We start from the raw sequence: 9,273 nt of genomic DNA, 5'->3' as shown, positions 1-9,273 counted from the left end.
TATATATATTTCCATTCAGTTCTTGGCACCTCGAAAGCCCCAAGTTGCTTTTTTATGTTTTTTTGTGGTCTAATTAATCAGGGGTGTGGTGCCATGCTTCTGCATCATCATGCCCCCTGCTTTATCAAATTGCCATTGTTATATCATTATAGTTATGTGCAAATCAGTAACAGTTAACATAAAGGGATGAGCCAGGCACAAAAATCATGTTTCCTTAGCAGTATGGGTTTATCATTATAGAAAATGATTCATTCCCCTGACAGCAGAGCCAAGCTAAACACGTGCAGACAAGCTACAATGTGTTACTGGGCTAAGAAAGTTGTTTGTGGGGAGGGTGTGCTGTAGGCAGCTGCACCAATTCAAGATAAATGTGTGTAATTGTGTACGCTTACAAATGTTTATGCAACAGCAAAGACTGAAGTAAAAGTAGAGAAAAATTCCTCTTACACTATTTAAACATTTTGTAGAACATAACCAAAATGCTATTTCAGACAAACAAAAACCCTTTCTATACTAAAGCATTATTTATGAGTCCCACGACTCTAACAGTTACGTCACATGTAAAAAGAATAACACATCAGGATGTGTGCATGTGTGTGGCCATTACTCCTCATCAGCATGTTCTAGTTGTCAAAGTTGAGGGCTGGCACAATATCAGCTTGTGCTTGACTTCTAATAATATTAACGTTTATGTAAACTCTAATAATAAAGATCACTTATTTGCTTCCTTTTGGTCTATATGTTGCTATGTGCAGTATGTTTGAGTACTCCAAAAATTATTTTTCATATTGCCTGAAATCTTGTGGGTTGATAACGTGCTGTTCTCTCTGCCTCTGCTGCCTTCTTATCAGTTATATTGTTTACAGCTCCCTGAGGATTATAGAACACATTTTGCATTATTAAGGAGAAGAGGAAGGGGTGTTCTGTAGTTTTTCCTGGAGTGACAATGCTGTTGGTCCAGAGATACAGTACAGTGAGTGAGTATTGTCACCCTAGGACAGGAAGTGTGTTACTTGCAGGTTCACCAGCTAAAACTTAAGGGAAAAAGTCTAAAAATAAATATGCTATAAAGAAATTTAGACGGGAATATAATTTTATTAGAGCCTGAATCTTTAATTATAGTTGTGCAGGCTTATCTCTCAGTGCACTGCATGTGCTGTTATTTACTTGTATTCTCTTCCTCCCATAACAGAAATGTCTGCTTAAGCTTAGTGTCAGGCTGTAACTCCCACACAAAGTATGACATGTCTTCTGCAAAAGTGTCAGTTTATTAAGTACTCAGCTTTATTTGATGTACTCCTGACAACATCTTTATTATGTGGCAGTTTTTAGTGTCTGTTATCAGCACTGAGCTATAGAAGGATATAGGGTTGCCTTACAGCCTGACACATTTGTTTGACAAGTAAATCATCAAAAGTCATTCTTGAGAAACAGGGCTAAGCTGTTAAAAGAATATTACTAATGTGCAATGGTGGTGGGTTCTTTTTAAAGCATCCTGGGTGTCTGGTTTAGGAAATGGCCTAATTTACATATAAACAGCCCTGCCAACTTCAGAAACTGAGATAAATGTGCTAACAGCTCATAATAATAATAATAATAATAATAATAATAACAACAACATCAATAAAAATAAAGACATCTAAGAAGCTGTGACATTCAAAAGATATTCAAAAATTTTATTCTTGATAATATATTTATTAAGAGGGACAAGTTCAACTGGTAGTGGCAGCATGAAACAGGTACACCATGCAGGTGTATTAGTATACAACATACAAAACATTTGCTTGACCACATGGACTGGGCAAACAACCCTGCAGGAAAGACATCAAGGGACTCTGGATAGCTGAAAACGGACAGGGAAAGCATTTTTCAAATCAACAAGCCAAGTTGCTCCCAGACCTTGCAGTCAATCTTGTCAATAACCAAACCAGATAACTAAGCCCAACCAGTAAAGAGTTGATAAGATAAGAGCTAAGAGAAAAGTAAGCATCTTGGGGTGCGATCTGGCAAGTTCACAGGTATGTTAATTACTGAGGTCTGGCTAACAGGTACAATTGGGATCTAAGACTGGAGGCTTTATCCCACCCAAAGCTCCACAAAGCCTTCCGGGCTCCAGGGCCCAGTCCAGAACTTATTAATCAACAGATTTTTTTTCTCTATAGTAGACACAAACCCAGGAGCTCCTTCCTATGTGTTAGTGAGAAACCTAGGTAACACATATATACCATCCACAATCCACCGAGCCAGTGCCTCACAATATATATACACTGCACTGTATATATATTTTAAGATAGATAGATAGATAGATAGATAGATAGATAGATAGATAGATAGATAGATAGATAGATAGATCATTGATATTTCCATTATTAATAATGTATACAGTGCTATCATCTACATGGAATGGTGTGTTTAAGTTGCAGTCGCAAGTTGTGTTTGAAGCTTTCTTTGTGGTAGTATCTGGAAATTGTGAATAGGTTTTCTAAAAAAGGTTGTTGAGGTCTTTGTAATTGTCATCTTTGTACTCTCGTTAGGATGAATTCAATCACATTTGATTGTAATTTTAATCTTATTAGACTTATCTTAGATCTGGTATGGATTTTAAGGGGGATCCCATGCAACAATAAATGTGGAGCTCACCTTCATATCCGAGTCCCCCTTTCCATAAAAAAGTCCCCCTTGCTATCAGAGAACCTCTATACATTGAAGTCCCCCCTTTTAAACATCATAGTCCTCCCTTCACATCAGCAACCCTCTTACACATTAAAAGCCAGCCTTCACATCCTCAGTTCCTCCTTCACATCAGAGTCCTACCTTAAAATCTTCACCACAAAGTGGCTGCAGCAGCATGGCAGAGGGTGGGATGTGGAGAAGGTCTGTATAAAGGCAGACTTCGGTCCTCTTCTGAATGCTGGAGGAGGTCCTTGATGCAGCCCACCCTGGATTAGCGCCATGGATTCCTATTGTGTTGGTGGCTGGCTCCCTTGCACCGGGTCAAACAGCACCCTGGTTGAGAAAAGCTGTGTTGAGTTGTGGAAAAACTGAATGTTTTAATACGGCTTGTTTGAGATCCCAAATGAAATTGGTTGAACTTGATGGACTGGTGTCTTTTTTTCAACCTGACTAACTATGTAACTATGAAATTTGACACGAATTTACCTAATTATTCCACAGAAAAATCTGTTAACACAGTTAGAAGTAACACAGGGCCACTGTAGGTACATACATACATAAATACCTAAATAAACTATTATTATAAATATTATTATTATAAATATTATGATTTTTTTTTCAACATTGCTATTATTATTTTTGGATTTGCATTTTCACACGGTGTGTGGATTTTCTCCTCCTTGTAGTGGCATGGCCAGCTCCTGTTTGACTATGTCCCATGCAACTATGCTCTGTACAACAATTATAGACTGTTGTGTGCTTTATAACTATTTACACGTTACTTACTACACTATCCGCAGCCTTCTGCAAAGAACACACTGCAGGGCATCAGCGAGTCCACACTGCACTCTGAATTTTTAAATAAAACATAAAATGCAGGTGTAGTGTGGAATATTTTAAGCAATATCCTATGTAGTGAAGAGAAAGGACAATTCTGGTCTTTATAAATAGTCACCTTAGACATATGGGTGTGCTTCCAAACACGTCTTACAAGTACTTCTAACAATATTGTAAAATTACCCTTGAATAATCATAAAGACACAGCTACAGTTATGTTCCGGTGTACACTATCCTACAGTGAACCATACAACCCTCTTTTGCCATCTTCTCAGGTTATTACAGGAGTTTTGCCACACAATAGTTCACAGCTGCACAATTTCAAGCAGTAACATTGATTTTTCGCCATTTGACACAATAATGCTGGGAACATCTGTAGCGTAACCAGGACATTTAAATGAAACTTACTATAACAGCTATCCATTCTTTCTTAGCATCAAGCAATATTTTCAGAACAAGTTGTCAGCCAGCTGTGAAGGTAAAGCATATATCTTTATTTCTATTTAAAACACAAAAAAACCCTATCACAGCTCTAGGGTACTAAACCCACACATCCATCAATGTAGGTAGATGAAAGCAGCAATAAACTAAAACTGCTCTTCAATCTGTTGTATGTTATGGCAATCTGTAGAGAGGAACATGTATCAGGATGTCTTGTACTGAACACTAGCCTTACATTTTATCTCCATCTTTCTATGCACTATTGACAGATTTTACAGGTAAACCGCGAGCAGTAAGATCTTTTTTTACTTTCATTATCCGTTTTGGCTACATTTGCTGCTGTTCCTGTGTACCTTAACTTTTTTTTGTATAAAAAAAAAATTAAAAATGTAGATAATTATATGAGAGGAACATTTCTTTTGTTAAAGTGACACTAAACTCAGAAGGTAAATCTTACAAATGCATTCAAGTAATCATTTACAAAAATTTAGCTTATTTGTGTATTACTCGACTGTAAATCTTCAAATCATCTCTGAATTGGTGCTGACACTGTCCTTGTTTCTGGAGGGTAGCTACTTTTGTTCCCCATTGTTTTGGTCCCTGTGTGTGTTGTAAAGTAGCCACCACTCAAAGCTCACTCCCATGATAGACTATAATCGCAGGTTTAGTTTTCTAATGTAAATGGAGATTGTAGTCCATCACAAGAGAAAGCTTGGAGTGGTGGTTATCCAGGAAGGGCGTGCTAAGCATGCATGTACCCCCCTATACCAAACCACAGGCTTTCAACATCAGGTACCTTGCAAAGGGGAGAGGCAGCAAACCCTCCCCCTTGCAAGCCACATTGTCCCCATGTTGATTTGGACAAGAACCTCATTCCCACATCTTTTTCCTCTCAAGGAATCTGAAGGGTCTGTGGGGGGAAAATAGTACAAATCTGGAATAAAGGAACCTCTGGATATCTACTCCTCACACCCTTTGCTTTTCATTTGTGAAGAAAAGTGAAAAAGGAAATCAAAACACCCACAAAAAAGACTTTTAGTTAAAAAAATGCCCTGCTATGTAAATTCAGTGTCAATCATCCAGCAATGCAGATCTGAATCAATCACAATGACTCACCAATCAACAATGTTGACTGCCGATATGACAACCTGTTGTCCAATGATGTTCACCCATCGCTACTCCGGTTGCAAAATAAGACATACCCAGCCAGCTTCTGCATGTAAACAAACCAATCGGGGGTCCTGGGTGACATCATTGAACATTGACCATATTTTGTCAATGACATCACCCAGGATGCTTGTGCCCTTTTAAACAGGACCATCCCTATAATGAGGCATCTGTTTTGGTCTTGCGCTTACAGCAAGAGCATCCCAGGTTGCTAAGAAATGTGTAGAGAGATTTGTAAGGGCCATACACATCTTCCCGTCCAGCTCTTAGCAACCTGAGATGCTCTGGCTGGAGTCTTTCCAACCTCCTGGCAACCAGTGACACCACTTGATGGGACGCCAGCCAGAGCTGGGTGGAGAGATGATGCAGAGGCCCTGCCCACCTCTCCAACCTCCGTAGCGTGCACCACAACCCACTGCTGCCTCAGAAGGCAAAAATGCTAGGGACGCCCCTGCTTTTAAAGCATACATTTTACTGAATACTTGAATAAATATTCCAACTTTTTAAAAGGCCTGTTGCCTATGATCTATAGATGATTTTAAAATGTTTGTAATGACTTTGCATATTGTCGTGTTCTAAAAATATCCAACAAAAAATATGCAAAATAGTTATTTATAAATCTTATGCTACAAAATGAAGTGATTATCACAGCAAGGGATACTAAAACATGAAATGTCATAGTAGTGAGTGATATTTTTAAACACACAGTTGAATGTCTGTCTTAATGATCACTTTAAAGAAAACTACTAGATGTCCTTTTGTTTCCTCATTTGGGCAAGTAATGGCAGCTTACAAAAATGTATTTTCTGCACTGCAAGGTTATAAACTGGTCACAATTATATAATTTAATATCATATGTTATTAGTAGTTCTTGATATAATGCAACTTTTTCAGATTTATTGCACTTTAGTTATAAAGTTTGTTACAAAACAACTGAAAACATTCAAACTAGAACCAATGTTTAACATTGGAAATTGAACATTTAAATGCTGCTTCCTGGGAGGCAATTGTAGACAGTTCTGATTTTAAAAAAAGTATAACCTTCTCTGTCTATGCAGAATGTTGTTTTTTTTATAATAATAAAGGAATTTTTAATAAAAATTTAAATAAAAACCTTCTAAAGATGGAAAATCCCATTTAAAGGAAACCTGTACCATTATGGGTGTTGCCAATGCAAACTCCAATGCCAATACTAGCTGCCTGGTCAACACTGACTTCAATATTTTGTAAACCACTGCCCAGAGACAAGCATGAACATCAAAAACATCAGAGTTAAGTAAGAACAAATAAACAGCATACTGTGTGTAGGCCAGTGAAGCAAAAAGCGTTGAAGCCAATAAATCTCGTACTAGTACTTTCAGAAGGAGAGGTCAGCAGTGCCAGTTTCTACAATTCCCTAGTAAAGGTTTCCTTTATGATAAATAGTGGGCTTCAGTTAAAGTATATCTAAACCTTAAAACAAAGATGGAGTACATTGCAGGTTTTCTTAGATTTTGCATCATGTAATCCTGCAAACAACACACTCTCTGTCCCTTTATGGGTACACTGATTTCTCCATTGTACCTGTGGAAAGGACCATGGCTGTCACACAAGCTGGACTTTAAATATGACTACATTTGTTCATCTCCATTACATTGTGAATTGATAGGTCTAGTAGCTTACACAGGGAGAACAAGGATGCTTGTGCATTCTTTTCAGCTCACAGGAATCGACAAAGACACACTGGTGAAAAATAACGCAGTCACTAAATCTAAGGACTGGAAAGCTGCAATATATTCAATTTTTGTAATATTTTAGATATGCTTTTGTTTCTTTATTCCCTATAGAAAAAAAATCAAATTTTTGTTATTCTTATTTCTAGCGTAAGGTTATAAAATGAACAGGATTATTTTATTGCTGTTGGCAACAGGATTATCAGACACTTTAGATCTCAATTCATGAGGCTCATCATTGTTGTGCTCTTGTTGAAATGCAGGTTTTAGCACATTCATACAGACAGGACATCCCAGGCCAGTGGTTGTACAATGCCACAGGCTCTGGCGGTAGACCTTTTCATGAACCCTTGTAATAAATGTGCCATTTCATTTCTACTTGGACTACAGCTGGAACCGGTTGTGCTGCTTAAACACAGGCACCTGGTTGCCTGAAGCATGCATTTTTTCATTAGCTCATAAAAGCATTTGTGGCAGTATATTGAATTTATATACAGATTCTAATCTACCAGTGCTCTAAACTCAGCTTCATATTTTTAGAGACTTTCAGGATGAAGTGAAGAATATTTGATGGTGATAACTGCTGAATATAATTTATGATTGATACTGTATGCTCACTGTCTTTGAAGACCAACTCTACTTAAATATTGAGTTATTTGACATGATATTGTGCCAATTACCTACAAATTATAAGTGTAAACCACCATTTTGCTGACATTTGAGATACAAGAAATAGTAAATACAAATGCTGTGCTACTCAACTAAGAGGCACAGTGTGTACATGTTGCAAACAAATATGGTTGTCCCATCTTTAAACTGCATGTTAAGCCAAAAAACGTTTTTCTAGTTTTGGATGGAGTGGGGAAAGATTAAAACTTTTGCTAGGTTTTTACTGCTATCTGGGGCTTTGTTAGAAAGATTTTCCCCTGACTTTCTATCCTGCTGACAGCGACAGACAGAAAAAAAAGGCAAGAAAAGCATTTTTATTTCTCTTTGTGTTGCTGTTAGAGAGTAACTTACTGGGGGGAATTTATCAAGAATGGAGTCTTGATAAAGAATGGAGTAGACAAAATATGGAGCAGCTGTGCATGGCAACCATTCAGTTTCTCTCTTCAGTTTGCTCAGTTAAGTTTTGAAAATGAAAGAGAGAAGCTGATTGGTTGCCATGCACAGCTGCCCAATTTGTCTGCTCCAGTTTTGATAAATTCCCTTAACTGTCTGGTAAAACGTTGCCAGACAATCCTTCATTGGGGAGGCTGCCCTGAGTTTTACTGTTAACTTGGAACATGCTCCTCAGGGCACTAAATGTCCACAATCAAGCTAAGATAGAATGCAAAATCCTTGCAGCTCTGTTGGTGCATCCAGGATGATGTTAATCACCACTGGACCTGTTGCCTGCCATGTTTCATTCCTGTCTCCAACCACAACTTGATCTCTGATGTTGGATTTCATGACATGTCTTTTTTAATAACGTGTGGTTGTCAGCCCCATGCGCAATCAACCTCTTTTATCAGAGTTAGCAACCAACAAAAGGCTTCATAGAGACTCCTGGCAGAGTTTATTTTTCTTCTTCTACCCCCATAAGTCATTAGAGATACCTACTTTAGCTGCTAACTGCCCCCTTGAATGTAAATCCCTTTAAAAATGTAATTTTCAAACAGCCCCCTAAAATTACCCTTTTGAAATAGAAAAAGAGATTGAGGAGTTCTGTTTTGAATGAACAGAAAGCTTCTATACTGAGTACTGAGTGCTCCAGTCCATTCATAAATTGTAGATACCCTGTTTCCCTGAAAATAAGACCTACCCCAAAAATAAGACCTAGTACTATTTTTGGGAATTGCTAAAATATAAGACCTACCCTGAAAATAAGACCTAGTTGTGACCATTGCCAGGGATGGTGGTGGCATAAGGGGGAACTTGAAGAGCCTCGAGAGAGAATCAGCGGTGCCAATGAATGGAAAGGTATGGCACCTCTGATTGCCCTGATCACACTATTCTTAGCTTTGGATTTGCATTAACTTTGGATTGTTATACATTAAAAATAAAAAAAGACCTACCCCGAAAATAAGACCTAGTGTGTTTTTTTGAGCCAAAAAAAAATATACGACAGTGTCTTATTTTGTATAGTATGAGTTACTATGCCCACAATCATGGATGAACAGAAAGTGATGTAGAACACTTCCTGTTCATTCATGATTGGGGACACAGTAAACATACTACGTCCTCAATTATTTACAAACACTCAGTGATCAGCTGATTGGTGAGTGCTTGTAACTGCTCTCCATCCTGACACGCTGTCACAGGAGGCTGAGCAGACGGTGTGGGAGGAGAGCTCAGCCTCCTGTGATAGTGCTGACAGCTGACTCCTCCCCCACATCACCCGCTTGTCCTCCTGTGACAGCTGATAGCTGTCTTCTCTCCACACCACTCTACATACTGATCT

This window comes from Nanorana parkeri, unplaced genomic scaffold (genome assembly GCF_000935625.1).
Source record: "Nanorana parkeri isolate BGI_ZX_2015 unplaced genomic scaffold, ASM93562v1 scaffold57, whole genome shotgun sequence".
In the NCBI taxonomy this organism is placed as follows: domain Eukaryota; kingdom Metazoa; phylum Chordata; class Amphibia; order Anura; family Dicroglossidae; genus Nanorana; species Nanorana parkeri.
This window is presented reverse-complemented; position numbering follows the sequence as displayed.